This window comes from Phyllobates terribilis, unplaced genomic scaffold, assembly GCF_046119375.1.
Source record: "Phyllobates terribilis strain yellow unplaced genomic scaffold, ASM4611937v1 Scaffold_3__8_contigs__length_932513732, whole genome shotgun sequence".
NCBI lineage: Eukaryota > Metazoa > Chordata > Amphibia > Anura > Dendrobatidae > Phyllobates > Phyllobates terribilis.
In genome coordinates, this window is record NW_027362763.1 from 854,319,664 (window position 1) to 854,337,776 (window position 18,113).

Below are 18,113 nucleotides of genomic sequence, written 5' to 3' on the forward strand. Positions count from 1 at the left end.
CAGACTTCTTGTCTCCTGTGGCCTTGCAAAGGATGGGCTAAAAAAGTGGTGAAATGATTCCGCAAAATTGATGTTACCAGCAGATACTGTGGTTCTGTTACGGTTTGAGTGCTGAACACTTGACGGTCCCACGGTTGGCAAGTTGGAACTGTGAGATTCACTACGTGCACCACTGGTATTTTGTGGAAAAGCACATGTAAGATTCTGCAACAGTCTCTGCTGATACTCCTGCATGCGTGCATCCCTTTCTATGGCAGGAATAATTTCTGCAAATTTACTTTTGTACCGGGGATCTAACAGTGTGGCAACCCAGTAGTCAGGATTATTTCTAATTCTCACAATTCGAGGGTCATGTTGCAGGTAGTGCAGCAAGAAGGCACTCATGTGTGTTGCGCATCCAGGAGCACCAAGTCCCTGTTGTGTTGGTGGCGAGGTAACAATCATGCTTCCTTCCTCTGTCCTCTCCCCCCAACCTCGCACAACAGAAATGTGATCAAGGTCTCCCTCATCTGATGAGTCTTCCATCAGTTCGTCCTCCACTTCTTCCTGGGCTCCTGCACCTTCCTCACTAGTTTGGCTGCTACCATGCGCCCTGGTAAAACCATCTCCCCCACCCTCACATGCCTGCCGCCTTGGTGCTGCCGACCGTCTGGACCTTGCAGATGTTAGCCCTTCCGCATACAACTCCTCCTCCTCTACTTCCTCCACCTCCTCTTGTGCCAACACCTGACTCCGAATTCTGTTTAACGTGCTCCAGCATGTAAATCACCGGAATAGTCATGCTGATAATGACATCGTCAGCACTAAACATCTTCGTCGCCATTTCAAAACTGTGCAGAAGGGTGCATAGGTCCCTGATCTGAGACCACTCCTCCAGCGTGATTTGCCCCACCTCTGGATCTCGTTGGCCCAGGCTATACGTCAGAACGTATTGCACCAGGGCTTGTCGGTGCTGCCACAGTCGCTGCAACATGTGCAGAGTTGAATTCCACCGGGTAGGCACATCGCATTTTAGCCGGTGAAGTGGCAGGCCCAACGACTTCTGTAGAGATGTAAGTCGCTGAGCTGCGGGATGCGAACGGCGAAAGTGAGCACACAGCGACCGTGCCCTCTGCAGAAGGCCATCTAGTCTGGGATAGTGGGCTAAAAATTGCTGGACAACCAGGTTCAACACGTGAGCCATACAAGGCACGTGTGTGACATTGCCCCGGCGAAGGGCCGCACCCAGGTTTGCAGCATTGTCGCACACGGCCTTCCCTGGTTTCAGGTCCAGTGGAGACAACCATTCATGAAATTGGTTCTCCAGAGCTGACCACAACTCCTCAGCTGTGTGACTCACATTTCCCAGACATTTCAATGTAAAAACCGCCTGATGACGTTGAGCCCTACTGCCAGCATAGTAAGGAGGTGTGCAGGATCCCTTCTGCGCAGTTAGAAAGCTTGTGGCATGACCAGACAGGCTTTGGGTGCAGGTGGAAGACCGAGAGGAGGTTGAGGAGGCAGAAGCAGTGGAGGAACTTTGACATAAAGAGGATTGACGCACAACTCGTGGGGACGGCAAGACTTGGACAGCAGCCCCTTGTCCTGCTGTCACCATAGTTACCCAGTGCCCAGTCAGCGACATGTAACGCCCCTGTCCATGCCTACTCGTCCAAGTGTCTGTGGTGAAATGCACCCTGTCACACACAGAGTTTCTCAAAGAAGCGGTGATGTTGTGTGCGACATGCTGGTGGAGCGCAGGCACACCTTTCTTTGAGAAGTAGTGCCGACTGGGCATCTGGTACTGGGGCACTGCGACGGACATAAGGTCTCGAAAATCCTCTGTGTCCACCAGGCGGAAAGGCAGCATTTCTGTAGCCAAGAACTTGCAGATGGTGAAATTCAACCTCTTAGCTTTCTCATGGCTAGGAGGAAATGGTCTTTTACTTGTCCACATCTGAGGGACCGAGGGCTGGCTATTGTGCTTAGACGGGGTTGATAAGGGTGTCCCCGGCAAACTGCCGGTCTGTGAGGAAGATGCAGGCGGACATGTTAGGTTGCCTTGATCCAAAGGTGGTGCTATCGATGTCGGACAGCGCTCAACACCAACTGGTGTTACCACCTCCAAAGAAAATGATGACCTGCCAATCACGCTGGCTGTTGCAGGTAAAGAGGTGGCAGGTCTGCGCCCCAAAACAGGTGTGACTGCTGTCCCTCCAGTCACAGAGGATGAAGAGGCCGCGGATGCACAAGATATGGCAGACGGCGGTTGGCCCGGCCGGCTAGGCCACATTGTAGCACACTGAGCTTCCCACTGCAACTTATGCTTCATGTCCATGTGCCGGTTCATGCATGAAGTACTCAAACTATGTATTTTTTGGCCTCTACTTAGCTTTTGCTGACAAATGTTACAGATAACACGAGTTGGGTCATCTTTATCGATCTGAAAAAATGCCCAGGCTATGCAAGGCTTAGCACCCATGCGACCTGAAGAGCCACCACGACTTGTGGTGAGAGGCAGAGTTGTGTTTGAGGATGCAGTTGTTGACGTGCTTCCAGTACTACGTCTCTGTCCAGGAAGGCGCAACCTGACCTCGTCGTCACTAGCATCTTCCTCCACCTCCTCTGCTGACCTCATCTCTTGGCTGACTGTGGGTTGACAGTAAGTGGGATCTCCAACCTCATCATCATCACCCTGTGCGTTATCACACCCGTCGTCCTCAGAGCCAACCTGTTCCTGCCCTGACAAAAAACTAAAGTTGTCGCTCCAATCAGGTATTTGAGTCTTATCATCGTCTTCCTCATTGTCTCCACCAACAGGAGTTACAGTTTGGGAATGAGGGTCTACATTATGGTCAGAACCTTCTGCGTCTGGTCCTGGATCCGACTCAAAGATTCTGGGCATCAGTGCAGATCATTTCCTCGTCTGGATTCACAGAAGCGCTGGAGTCGACCTCTGATTCCCAGGCTATAGTATGAGTAAACAGCTCTGCAGACTCAACCATCTGTTCTACCTCATACTCAGACGGGCAGCTGGAGATTTGGGAGCTGTGAGGAAGCAAGTGCGATTGGGGTGACACCTTTGAGGACTGGAGTATTTGTGATGTTGAAGTTGATGTGGAGGAGAGCCCACTTAAAGGAGCACTTGATATCCGTTGAAGCACCTGCTGTTTTTGTGCCTCATCTGGAATTTGTAGCGATTGGCGTGGCCGTAAGAAAGGGATCTTATCACATTGTCCGCTAAAAGAAGTAGACATTTTAGTTTGGCTGGAAGATGGTCTTTCTTCTGCAGATGTTACTGTTGCTTTAACACCTACCCCACGGACACAACCTTTTTTCCCCTTCCCAACACGCCTATTCCCCTTTCCACCAGCAGCAGGCCTTTTTCCACTCATTTTGGTGGTTAACTAATTAACAACTCTGGAGTTGTTTGCACAAAAAAACAATGGATGGCAACCGAGCAGAGCTGAGTGGCCAAACTGTGGTATTAGGCCAAAACTATTGGCTGGGTTAGATGCAGAAAAAAATTATATTCAATTTGCAACCTGATGGAGGTCAGTATAGATGGACTAATACAACAAGTCCCACACACAGCTAGAAGCCCAATATTTTTTCAGAGGTAGATGCAGAAAAAAATATATTCAGTTTGCAACCTGATGGAGGTCAGTATAGATGGACTAATACAACAAGTCCCACACACAGCTAGAAGCCCAATATTTTTTCAGAGGTAGATGCAGAAAAAAATATATTCAGTTTGCAACCTGATGGAGGTCTGTATAGATGGACTAATACAACAAGTCCCACACACAGCTAGAAGCCCAATATTTTTTCAGAGGTAGATGCAGAAAAAAATATATTCAGTTTGCAACCTGATGGAGGTCTGTATAGATGGATTAATAGAACAAGTCCCACACACAGCTAGAAGCCCAATATTTTTTCAGAGGTAGATGCAGAAAAAAATATATTCAGTTTGCAACCTGATGGAGGTCAGTATAGATGGACTAATACAACAAGTCCCACACAGCTAGAAGCCCAATATTTTTTCAGAGGTAGATGCAGAAAAAAATATATTCAGTTTGCAACCTGATGGAGGTCTGTATAGATGGATTAATAGAACAAGTCCCACACACAGCTAGAAGCCCAATATTTTTTCAGAGGTAGATGCAGAAAAATATATATTCAGTTTGCAACCTGATGGAGGTCTGTATAGATGGATAAATAGAACAAGTCCCACACACAGCTAGAAGCCCAATATTTTTTCAGAGGTAGATGCAGAAAAAAATATATTCAGTTTGCAACCTGATGGAGGTCTGTATAGATGGATTAATAGAACAAGTCCCACACACAGCTAGAAGCCCAATATTTTTTCAGAGGTAGATGCAGAAAAAAATATATTCTGTTTGCAACCTGATGGAGGTCTGTATAGATGGATTAATAGAACAAGTCCCACACACAGCTAGAAGCCCAATATTTTTTCAGAGGTAGATAAAGAAAAAAATATATGCAGTTTGCAACCTGATGGAGGTCAGTATAGATGGACTAATACAACAAGTCCCACACACAGCTAGAAGCCCAATATTTTTTCAGAGCTAGATGCAGAAAAAAATTATATTCAATTTGCAACCTGATGGAGGTCAGTATAGATGGACTAATAGAATGATGCTATGCCCAAAAGATTTTACTTCACTAGGTGCAGTAAAAAAATTGGTATTCTATACACAGGTGGTATATCTTGCAACACAGATAGGCTACTCGACTGACTAACACACTCTGCAATAGGCCAAAAAGGATTAGCTTTGCTAGATTCAGCCAAATGCTGTGAAAAAAAACTTGCACAGCACTGGCACAGACCTGCCTGGCAAAAACTGACAGGAACTGATGTAACCTAGTCCTGAAAAGGACTCCAATTACAATTAGTCTTTACTCCCACAATCTATCTATTTAAGAGCACAGACCTGCCTGATAAAAGTCGTAGGAAATGCTGTAACCTAGTCCTTAAAAGGACTGCAATCACAACTATTCCCTACTCCCAAGCTATCTGTAGATTTGTGCGAAAATTGGCTTGAAATTAACAAGGTATAGCGCACACAGCAACAGCGGTGCCGTCTAACATGCAGCTGCAGCAGTGAGAAAATGGTGGCGACGGGGAAAATGGCTTGGTCTTATAGGGCAAGGACATGTGACATACACTGCCAATGACACATGCCCTTGCTTGTGTGAAAAAAAGCACTTCGCTCCGTGTGTGCGCTGCGGATAGGCTGACAGATTGCACCTCCCCACTGTAAATGCGGGAAAGAGAAAAAAAAAATGGAGATCTTCATTGTTCCTGCAGAGATCCATCCCCTGCCCCTCCCCCCACCCCGCTGTACACTCAAACTGCGTATTAACATTAATTTTCATCATTACTGAGAAAAAATCCAGTTATGATTTTGGTGCACGAACAGTTATCGAACATAACCTCGAACAGCCGAATTTTTCTCAAATTGTTCGTGTTCGCCGAACGGCTCGAACACCGCCCAAAACAGCTCGAATTTGAGATTGGCGAACAGTTCGAGTAGAACAACGCTCATCTCTACTCCTGTCTTTATGAGAAGTTAAACCAGGATATGCTTCAGAATGAGGACATTTATAGACCTCTGAATAATAATCCTACGAAGGTGTTCCAGAATAAATTTAAAATTCTTTGTCGGAAGGTGTAGCATTGGGGGCAATTACCCCAAAATTATCAGAAGATCTATATGTAGAGTGCCCTATTACTCCAATCCTGCACTCAATTCCAAAAATTCATAAGGAAATTTTTCCTCCACCTTTGAGGCTAATTGTGGCTGGAATAGGGAGTGTGGGAGAAAAACTGAGTGCCTGGCTGGACATGTATCTACAGCCTTTAGTACAACAAATCCCAGGATACATAAGAGACTCTAAACATCTTATCTCATCACTTGATGGTATTAGGCTGTCTAAAAATTGTATTTTTATTGCCTGCGCCGTCGAGTCCCGGCGCTGCTCCATGACCTGTCTTTGAAGATTCTATCCAGTCACTTGGATAAATACAGTAATTATAAAAAAAACAATCCAAGAGTTTATAGTGATGGGGGTAGAGTTTTTACTTAAACATAATTATTTTTCATTCAATAAAAACTTTTATTTACAGGTTCGTGGAGCACCGGTGGGTGCGGGGTTGTCGCCGTTGCTTGAAAATTTATATCTGGCAGCCTGGGAACAGGATTTTGTTTTTTCCGGCGCGGATCCCCTTTCTGCCCACATCAGGTGGATGGGTCGTTATATCGATGACAACCTCCTAGTGTGGGACGGGACGGTGGAACCCGCGTCAGAATTTATCCAGCATTGTAATGACAATGGAATGAATCTGAGATTTACTCATTCAATTGGAATCAGTTCTATTAATTTTCTGGATGTGACGCTTAGTTTGGATTCTGTGAATCAAGTTGTAGTGTCCCCCTATCGCAAAAGTACAGTCACAAATTCCACCTTACTGGCACAGTCATGTTGTTAGAACTCTCCTGTTAGTTTTTTTTCATCTTGCTGGTCACATGACCTTTTTTGCCTATTTAATCCTGCTCCGCCCTCCTGGCCTTGCTGGACTTCATTGTAATTTCTACTCTTAAGTTAGCCTGGTGCTTAGTTACCTTTCTCTGTCAGTTTAGCTAGGTCTTCGGACCTTTATGTTCTATGTTGTGTGTTTGTCTTTTACTGCTACAATTTCTGCTAGGAGGTGTCCAACTTTATCCCAGTCCCTAGTTCTTGTAGGGATCCCTCCCTTGCATCTATAGGTCTTCGTACAGACTAGCCGAGGACTTTAGCGGGTCTGATCGCAGGATCAGGTTCCCCGTTACATCGTAGGGATCTAGCTTAGTTCTATTGTAGGGACAGATCTCCTTTCTTTCCTTAGTGCTTGTAGCAGATCATAACAGTAAGTCCAGCCCAAAAATATCTCTAAGGAAAGATTTCCAGTTTCCATCATGGTGTCGGTTCAGGATTTGGCTCAACGCCTGCAGGGACTCTCTCTGGAGGTGGCCGAGCTCCAGCGACACGTGAGTAGCTGTTCTGGAGCACATTTTGTGGAGCCAAAGGTACATTTGCCTGATTTATTTTTTGGTGATCAACAAGAATTTTTTTCCTTTAAAAATGCTTGTTCGTTGTATTTTCGTTGGAGACCCAGATCCTCTGGTGATAAATCACAGCGCATAGGGTTCATAATGTCACTTTTGCGCAAAGAACCTCAGGGTTGGGCCTTTTCTCTCCAACCTAGTGATCCATGCTTTAGATCAGTGGATAGTTTTTTTTCTGCTTTGGGTTTGTTGTATGATGATCCTGATCGTGTCTCATCAGCTGAGACTGAATTGAGACGTTTGAGGCAGGGATCAGGTAATGTGGAAAAATATTGCTCTCACTTCCGTCGGTGGTCTGCCCAGGTGGGGTGGAACGATTCAGCTTTGAAAAGTTTGTTTCTTGCGGGGCTAGGTGAAAGGGTTAAGGATTTGCTGATTGCTTATCCCACACCTGGAAACTTGCAGGAGGCAATGCAATTAGCTATACGGGTGGACAGGAGACTGCGTGCAAGGGTTAATGAAAGTAAATCCTCTGCCATGTCAGCTCCGAGTCTTGAGAGGGTCTGTACTGACTTTGGAGAGCCGATGGAGATTGGGGCGATGGCACCCCGCTCTCAGGAAAAAGACCGCGGATCTTCTGAAGGTTTGTGCTTTTATTGTGGGAAATCTGACCATTTTATTAAGAACTGTGTGCTTCGTATGAACAAAGAAAAAAAAAGGTCAGTTACGCCCGTATTGCCTGTTTAAATACTAAGGGGGTATTTCTTTCTGCTACTACTGCTGCTCAGGAAGAATTAATTGAATTTCGGATATTTGTGGATTGTGGTTCTACTCTGAATGTGATTGATGGGGGATTCTTTGAAAAACTTAAATTAAAACCCAAACCTTTGTCATCCCCTATTGCTGTGGTTTCTGTCGATGGCTCCCCCTTGAAGAGTGTTACTCACAAGGTCTGTGAATTTCCCCTCACTATTAATGGTATTCACCAAGAAAATTTGGATTTGGTGGTATTAAATAATTTGCCTCCTCCAGTAATTTTGGGGTTACCCTGGTTAAATTTGCACAATGCTGTACTGGATTGGTCTACCAATGAAATTAAGTCCTGGAGCCCTAACTGTTATGATAAGTGTTGTAACGGACACATTGCTGCGGTGGAAAAAGGGGAATTACCTGTACCTAGTCAGGATTTTTGGAGAGTTTTTTCTGAGGAGGAGTCACAAATTTTGCCTCCCCATAGAGACTATGATTGTACCATTGAATTTGTCCCTGGAGCGACTCTTCCTAAAAGTCGTTTATTTAATCTTACTATTCCTGAGAGAAAGGCTTTGGAGGAATACATACAGACAAGCTTGGCCGCCGGTCACATTAGGCCTTCCAAGTCTCCTGTGGCTGTTGGATTTATTTTTGTTAAAAAAAAGGACGGCGGTTTACGTCCTTGTCTGGATTTTCGTGAGATTAATAAAATTACTGTACGCAATCCTTACCCACTGCCATTGATTCCTGATTTGTTTAACCAGTTAGTGGGGGCCAAGTGGTTCTCTAAAATTGATCTCCGGGGGGCATACAATTTGTTGCGCATGAAGGAGGGTGATGAATGGAAGACTGCTTTTAACACTCCTGTGGGTCATTTTGAGAACCTGGTTATGCCTTTTGGTCTTACCAATGCTCCAGCATTTTTTCAGAATCTTATTAATGACATCCTTAGACCTTTGATCGGCAAAAATGTGGTTGTGTATTTGGATGACATTTTGATTTATTCACAGGATCTGAAGTCTCATTGGCGGAGCGTACGTGAGGTATTACAGTTATTAATTGACAATTCGCTTTTTGCTAAGCTGGAGAAATGTGAGTTCGCTGTACAGAGAATTAGTTTTTTGGGCTACATTATCTCCAGCGAGGGCTTTGAGATGGACCCTGTGAAGGTTCAGGCGGTTCAGGAATGGCCTAGGCCTATTGGTTTGAAATCGATACAGAGGTTTTTGGGTTTCGCCAATTATTACAGAAAATTCATTAAAAAATTTTCTATTATTGTCAAACCACTGACCGATCTCACCAGGAAAGGTGCTAATGCGGTTCAGTGGACTACTGAGGCCATTGAAGCTTTTGTGTTTCTAAAGGAGAGGTTCAGCTCTGCTCCCATCCTTATGCAGCCTGATGTGACTAAGCCGTTTTTGGTTGAGGTTGATGCTTCTTCGGTGGGGGTCGGTGCGGTGTTGTCTCAGAAAAACAGGGATGGAGTACATCCCTGTGCTTTTTTTTCAAAAAAAATTTCTGAGACTGAACTTAATTACTATATTGGTAATCGGGAATTGCTGCCTATTAAACTCGCATTTGAACACTGGCGTCATCTCTTGGAAGGTGCTGAATTTCCCATTCAGGTTTTCACTGATCATAAAAATCTGATCTATCTTGATGCTGCCAAGAGCTTGAATGCCCGTCAGGCTAGGTGGGCACTTTTTTTCTCGCGGTTTAATTTTTCCGTTACTTACATCCTGGGTAGCAAGAATGTTAAAGCTGATGCTTTGTCTCGCAGCTTTTCTCCCATGGTCGGTGCTGAGGAGGAGGGGAGCATTTTATAAGAAGGTGTTGTGATTGCTGCATTGGACTCCGTTTTGGAAGATGAGATTCTTAAAGCACAGGAGAATGCCCCATCTAACACTCCCCATGGGAGGTTGTTTGTGCCTAGGACCTTTAGGAGAGATTTGTTTGTTGAGTGTCATGAGTCTTGGTTGGCAGGTCATCCAGGAATTTCTGAGACCTAGAGACTTGTGGGTCGCAGTTTTTGGTGGCCTGGATGGCAGAAGGAAGTCATTAAGTGGGTGCGTCAATGTATGGTGTGTGCTAGATCTAAGTCTTCACATACTCCTGCAGCGGGGTTGCTTTGCCCTCTGGAGGTTCCTAGTGCACCTTGGACACATCTGGCTATGGACTTTATTACTGACCTTCCCCCCTCTGAGGGTTTCACAGTCATCTGGGTGGTCGTGGACCGTTTTAGCAAGATGTGTCACTTGGTTCCTTTCATCAAACTGCCCTGCGCTAAGACACTCGCATATATAGTCCACACTTCTCAAATATTACTAACATTATTAAAAAAAGATTACCTATATTATATCAAGATAAAAAACTAGAGAAAATCTTGACAAATCCTGTGAAATTTATTGCAAAAAAAGCTTCCACTTTAGGAGATATTCTGTCTCCAGTCTCTATCTCAATGGAGAATTGGTTCAGTACTAGAGGGTCATACAAGAGCGGGCACAATATATGCACCTGTTGCAAGTATATGAAGAATACTAAAACATTTGTCTCTTGTGCAAATAAAAAAGAGTATATGATTAATTCATACATAAACTGCAACACAAGCAACGTGGTGTATACTGTGCGATGCGGTTTGTGTGACCTTCAATATGTCGGCTGTACAGGGGGGCCGGTGAAAATCAGGATAAGACGTCACCTCTCAGACGCCATCAGTAAAATCATTAATAAAAGTTCAGCAATTTCCAAACATTTTATTAAAAGCCATGGAGGTGATGTGTCTTCTTTTGAAGTGTCAGGCATAGAAAAGGTTAAAATCCCATCCAGGGGTGGTGATATCAAAAGAAAACTAATAAGCAGGGAAACCTGGTGGATCTACCAGCTGAACACTAGGGCGCCACATGGTATCAATATCAGGCAGGATCTGATTTACCACTATGAATAGAGATATGCATATTTGATGTAATGTGTGTTTTCAGTCTGTAAGGGGTTAATCCCCTGCCAGGTTTCTCTGCACAGCTGTTCCCATCTAGTGGCCGGATCTGGTGAGCGGGGACTGAATTGTGAACTAGTTTAAAATGTTCAGTCTGCCATCAGATCCTTGTCAATGATTAAGACGCACTGCTTTGCGTCGAAACGCGTATGTTTTTAATGTCTGGACTGTGACGTAATGGATTTTATACCATTTGAAGTTATGAAATAAATGAATAATGGATTTTTAATGGACTTATAGCGCTAGACTTATTCCTTTCTAAGTTCTGAAAACTTGCCGCACAACAGGATCCGTGCGCTCCAGGAGGTGGTGAGCAGACATTAACTTTTTTGTATGTTTTTCAAGTGTTTTGTGAAGTCTAGCTCCCTCTCTAGAAGTCCATCTCCCCTCAGATAAACTGGATTGTCGTGGAAGTGTATAAATCCGCCTTCACATAATCATTTTTCATACTTCTTATAAAGGAAATAATTATTCTTGATTTATGATGCTAGAAATTTAAAAGCATCTGCTATTTTTTCAAATACTAGAGGAGAATCTACTCCTGACACCCAAAAATTAGATGAACTCATGAAAATGTGGGAAAAACAGAGAATTAAAGAGCTTCGGATCTGGTGGGATTGTACCACTTTAAAATCTTACATTGATCAAGACATGATCCCGAGGGGATTGAGGATTAAAAAACTATCCACTACTCATTTCTCTGAGGGTTTTGAGAAAAAATGGTTCAATACCCTTAACGAATGCTCTTTTAAACTAATGGACCTCATTATAGAAGAGGAGGAATCTTTATTATCATCTATCAGACTTGAAATCCAAGAGACCAAGAATGCATTACAGCAATATAAGTCTCTTAGAAAATTTAATCAGTGGTCGGATAACATAAAAACCAACCTGGTAAAGTTAGAAGACCAGATTACCAAGATTAAACAATCTAAATATCAAATAGACTGTAATGATTACAACTGCAATGAGGTGTATTCCTGGTCTAGTGAGCGTCGGAAAGGACGCAAAAAAATCAATTCTCAAACAGAATGGAGATAAAACTGATGATCGGAGACACAGAGTGGTCTTTTCTGACACGGACACTTCACATACTTCCCGGGAGAACTCCGAAGATAACGATACGGATGACTCCTCAGGTCTTTTTGCAAGAAAATCTGGAGGAGTTACATCACACTATATGAAGAATCAGCAAACAACATTACAGAGGAAACCTGATTCAGAACATTCAGCTCCAAAAAAAGGAGGAGGAAAAGGAAGAGAGGTAGGAGAGCTGGATAGAGACATAGAAAGATATTCCCTGAGGAAAAAGCAGAGGAAAGCACAGTAATAAACCTCTCCAGTTACATAGTATCTGAAATGCAGCAAAAAATCCTCTCCAAAGGGCTCTCTTTTTCTCCAACAAAAGAACTGGATGTATATCATACACTTCTGGATTTAAATAAATTCGTTAGGAATTTGACACTTAAATGTCATTTTCTGGATGAGACCAGAGTAAATGAAACAGAAATTTCCATCAGCAGTGATCAAACTCCACCATTGTCTTCAATACCCGCTTTTGGAGAATTATGCTCTTTACAAAATCTCAGAACTTTGGGTGCAGAATCTATAACTCAAGATGGAGATCTTAACAAAAATTTTTGTCTGAAAAAGCCTTTTTATTATCCAATAAAACCAAGGTCCCAGATCTTAGACACATTCCAGGAAATTGTTGAACGGGATTTGATCAGTTAGAAGGAAAATACCAGCCATGAAACGATAAGAGATAATCTCAGCAGAGGCGAAAAACAGGCCCTGAAAGACCTATAATTAAACACCAATCTAACCATCAGAAGGGCGGACAAAAGGGGCGCTGTTGTCCTCTTGGACTCCTGTCTAGTGTTGAGCCACCCCCGTAGTGTTCGAGTTCGGTTCGGTTCGTCGAACACCCGTGTGTTCGCCGAACTGTTCGTCGAACTGTTCGTCGGACACCTTCGAACACCGTTAAAACCAATGGCAGGCAAACAAAAACACATAGAAAACACCTTCAAAGGTGTCCAAAAGCTGACAAACTGCTCAGAAGACACAACTAACACATGGAAAAGTGACAAGTACATATAGTCATGCGAAAAGAAAAGAGGTGGAGGAGTAAAAGGAGGGGGAGACACAGATATAGGCATGTCATGCCCTTCTAAAATCCAAAAAGTGAGAAGCCGACACGTTCAGTCCGCTCCTGCCCGTGCCACCTCCGTGTCGCCGGGTTTGTGCCAGAGCCGCGGTGAACCCTGACGGCCAGCCCCCCTCTCCCAATACTGGTGCCTGTCCGCTGGTGGGTCGAGCAAGCCCCCCTGTGGTGGAGGCAGCTCTAAGCTTTTTAATTTAAATTGTCTCTCTAATTTGAATAAATACACTTTAAATCCATTTACAAGGATCTATTGGAGGGCAAGTCTCATGCCAGCAGCCGCGTAATTCCAGCTCGAGTAGCATCCACTAAAGCTGCTGCAGTTAAAAAGCTTTTATAAGGATCGAGCTCGGCTGTCCACCGCAAGGCATCCTACTGCCAGTCCGAGCCCCTATGCCTTGGGGTGCCTCCTGATGCTCTTCACTGAGTATCCCGTGGTCCCGAAGCATTTCCTTTGAAAAAATGAAGTGTCCAAACTACAGGTGGTGTAGCTTGCTTAACAGCCGAGATAATCCGCTGACTAGCAGACACTGCTACTAGGCACAAAGTATTTCCTGGGCTAGATGCAGCTAAAAATTATTATTAATTTTAAATCTGGTGAAGCTTTAGTATAGATGGCCTAATAGGATCAGTGCTGCACACTGCTACAAAGCCCAAATTATTTTCCAGTCAAGATACAGATAAACATGATTAGTAATTTTAAATCTGGTGGAGCTTATTATAGATGGCCTAATAGAATCAGTGCTGCACACTGCTACAAAGCCCAAATTATTTTCCAGCCAAGATACAGATAAACATGATTAGTAATTTGAAAGCTTAAAACGGTTGGTAGGGTGATTTTAACCAATCATCAAGCTTTTACTCTCCCCAGGATGACACAGGGGTAGAAAAGTCGTTTCGGATCCATGATTTGTTCATCTTTATGAACGTGAGTCTGTCTACATTATCAGTGGAGAGCCGCGTGCGCTTATCTGTCAGCACACCACCAGCAGCGCTGAACACACGTTCAGACAGAACGCTGGCTGCGGGGCATGACAAGATCTCCAAGGCGTAAGTGGCTAGCTCCGGCCATTTATCCAGATTGGAAGCCCAAAAAGAGCAAGGGTCCAGTGACACAGTCGTGGCTTCAATGTTTACTTGGAGATACTCCTGTACCATCGTCTCTAGGCGTTGACTATGTGTCAGACTTCTTGTCTCCTGTGGCCTTGCAAAGGATGGGCTAAAAAAGTGGTGAAATGATTCCGCAAAATTGATGTTACCAGCAGATACTGTGGTTCTGTTACGGTTTGAGTGCTGAACACTTGACGGTCCCACGGTTGGCAAGTTGGAACTGTGAGATTCACTACGTGCACCACTGGTATTTTGTGGAAAAGCACATGTAAGATTCTGCAACAGTCTCTGCTGATACTCCTGCATGCGTGCATCCCTTTCTATGGCAGGAATAATTTCTGCAAATTTACTTTTGTACCGGGGATCTAACAGTGTGGCAACCCAGTAGTCAGGATTATTTCTAATTCTCACAATTCGAGGGTCATGTTGCAGGTAGTGCAGCAAGAAGGCACTCATGTGTGTTGCGCATCCAGGAGCACCAAGTCCCTGTTGTGTTGGTGGCGAGGTAACAATCATGCTTCCTTCCTCTGTCCTCTCCCCCCAACCTCGCACAACAGAAATGTGATCAAGGTCTCCCTCATCTGATGAGTCTTCCATCAGTTCGTCCTCCACTTCTTCCTGGGCTCCTGCACCTTCCTCACTAGTTTGGCTGCTACCATGCGCCCTGGTAAAACCATCTCCCCCACCCTCACATGCCTGCCGCCTTGGTGCTGCCGACCGTCTGGACCTTGCAGATGTTAGCCCTTCCGCATACAACTCCTCCTCCTCTACTTCCTCCACCTCCTCTTGTGCCAACACCTGACTCCGAATTCTGTTTAAGGTGCTCCAGCATGTAAATCACCGGAATAGTCATGCTGATAATGGCATCGTCAGCACTAAACATCTTCGTCGCCATTTCAAAACTGTGCAGAAGGGTGCATAGGTCCCTGATCTGAGACCACTCCTCCAGCGTGATTTGCCCCACCTCTGGATCTCGTTGGCCCAGGCTATAAGTCAGAACGTATTGCACCAGGGCTTGTCGGTGCTGCCACAGTCGCTGCAACATGTGCAGAGTTGAATTCCACCGGGTAGGCACATCGCATTTTAGCCGGTGAAGTGGCAGGCCCAACGACTTCTGTAGAGATGTAAGTCGCTGAGCTGCGGGATGCGAACGGCGAAAGTGAGCACACAGCGACCGTGCCCTCTGCAGAAGGCCATCTAGTCTGGGATAGTGGGCTAAAAATTGCTGGACAACCAGGTTCAACACGTGAGCCATACAAGGCACGTGTGTGACATTGCCCCGGCGAAGGGCCGCACCCAGGTTTGCAGCATTGTCGCACACGGCCTTCCCTGGTTTCAGGTCCAGTGGAGACAACCATTCATGAAATTGGTTCTCCAGAGCTGACCACAACTCCTCAGCTGTGTGACTCACATTTCCCAGACATTTCAATGTAAAAACCGCCTGATGACGTTGAGCCCTACTGCCAGCATAGTAAGGAGGTGTGCAGGATCCCTTCTGCGCAGTTAGAAAGCTTGTGGCATGACCAGACAGGCTTTGGGTGCAGGTGGAAGACCGAGAGGAGGTTGAGGAGGCAGAAGCAGTGGAGGAACTTTGACATAAAGAGGATTGACGCACAACTCGTGGGGACGGCAAGACTTGGACAGCAGCCCCTTGTCCTGCTGTCACCATAGTTACCCAGTGCCCAGTCAGCGACATGTAACGCCCCTGTCCATGCCTACTCGTCCAAGTGTCTGTGGTGAAATGCACCCTGTCACACACAGAGTTTCTCAAAGAAGCGGTGATGTTGTGTGCGACATGCTGGTGGAGCGCAGGCACACCTTTCTTTGAGAAGTAGTGCCGACTGGGCATCTGGTACTGGGGCACTGCGACGGACATAAGGTCTCGAAAATCCTCTGTGTCCACCAGGCGGAAAGGCAGCATTTCTGTAGCCAAGAACTTGCAGATGGTGAAATTCAACCTCTTAGCTTTCTCATGGCTAGGAGGAAATGGTCTTTTACTTGTCCACATCTGAGGGACCGAGGGCTGGCTATTGTGCTTAGACGGGGTTGATAAGGGTGTCCCCGGCAAACTGCCGGTCTGTGAGGAAGATGCAGGCGGACATGTTAGGTTGCCTTGATCCAAAGGTGGTGCTATCGATGTCGGACAGCGCTCAACACCAACTGGTGTTACCACCTCCAAAGAAAATGATGACCTGCCAATCACGCTGGCTGTTGCAGGTAAAGAGGTGGCAGGTCTGCGCCCCAAAACAGGTGTGACTGCTGTCCCTCCAGTCACAGAGGATGAAGAGGCCGCGGATGCACAAGATATGGCAGACGGCGGTTGGCCCGGCCGGCTAGGCCACATTGTAGCACACTGAGCTTCCCACTGCAACTTATGCTTCATGTCCATGTGCCGGTTCATGCATGAAGTACTCAAACTATGTATTTTTTGGCCTCTACTTAGCTTTTGCTGACAAATGTTACAGATAACACGAGTTGGGTCATCTTTATCGATCTGAAAAAATGCCCAGGCTATGCAAGGCTTAGCACCCATGCGACCTGAAGAGCCACCACGACTTGTGGTGAGAGGCAGAGTTGTGTTTGAGGATGCAGTTGTTGACGTGCTTCCAGTACTACGTCTCTGTCCAGGAAGGCGCAACCTGACCTCGTCGTCACTAGCATCTTCCTCCACCTCCTCTGCTGACCTCATCTCTTGGCTGACTGTGGGTTGACAGTAAGTGGGATCTCCAACCTCATCATCATCACCCTGTGCGTTATCACACCCGTCGTCCTCAGAGCCAACCTGTTCCTGCCCTGACAAAAAACTAAAGTTGTCGCTCCAATCAGGTATTTGAGTCTTATCATCGTCTTCCTCATTGTCTCCACCAACAGGAGTTACAGTTTGGGAATGAGGGTCTACATTATGGTCAGAACCTTCTGCGTCTGGTCCTGGATCCGACTCATAAAGATTCTGGGCATCAGTGCAGATCATTTCCTCGTCTGGATTCACAGAAGCGCTGGAGTCGACCTCTGATTCCCAGGCTATAGTATGAGTAAACAGCTCTGCAGACTCAACCATCTGTTCTACCTCATACTCAGACGGGCAGCTGGAGATTTGGGAGCTGTGAGGAAGCAAGTGCGATTGGGGTGACACCTTTGAGGACTGGAGTATTTGTGATGTTGAAGTTGATGTGGAGGAGAGCCCACTTAAAGGAGCACTTGATATCCGTTGAAGCACCTGCTGTTTTTGTGCCTCATCTGGAATTTGTAGCGATTGGCGTGGCCGTAAGAAAGGGATCTTATCACATTGTCCGCTAAAAGAAGTAGACATTTTAGTTTGGCTGGAAGATGGTCTTTCTTCTGCAGATGTTACTGTTGCTTTAACACCTACCCCACGGACACAACCTTTTTTCCCCTTCCCAACACGCCTATTCCCCTTTCCACCAGCAGCAGGCCTTTTTCCACTCATTTTGGTGGTTAACTAATTAACAACTCTGGAGTTGTTTGCACAAAAAAACAATGGATGGCAACCGAGCAGAGCTGAGTGGCCAAACTGTGGTATTAGGCCAAAACTATTGGCTGGGTTAGATGCAGAAAAAAATTATATTCAATTTGCAACCTGATGGAGGTCAGTATAGATGGACTAATACAACAAGTCCCACACACAGCTAGAAGCCCAATATTTTTTCAGAGGTAGATGCAGAAAAAAATATATTCAGTTTGCAACCTGATGGAGGTCAGTATAGATGGACTAATACAACAAGTCCCACACACAGCTAGAAGCCCAATATTTTTTCAGAGGTAGATGCAGAAAAAAATATATTCAGTTTGCAACCTGATGGAGGTCTGTATAGATGGACTAATACAACAAGTCCCACACACAGCTAGAAGCCCAATATTTTTTCAGAGGTAGATGCAGAAAAAAATATATTCAGTTTGCAACCTGATGGAGGTCTGTATAGATGGATTAATAGAACAAGTCCCACACACAGCTAGAAGCCCAATATTTTTTCAGAGGTAGATGCAGAAAAAAATATATTCAGTTTGCAACCTGATGGAGGTCAGTATA

At 45.2% G+C, this 18,113-nt stretch overlaps 1 protein-coding gene across 2 annotated transcripts in view; it reads right to left on the bottom strand.

The window, feature by feature from the left end:
- LOC141257698 (regulator of microtubule dynamics protein 2-like) overlaps positions 1-18,113 on the bottom strand; it is a 171,508-nt gene that overhangs the window by 34,796 nt on the left and 118,599 nt on the right. The gene's annotated exons all lie outside the window — the stretch shown is intronic.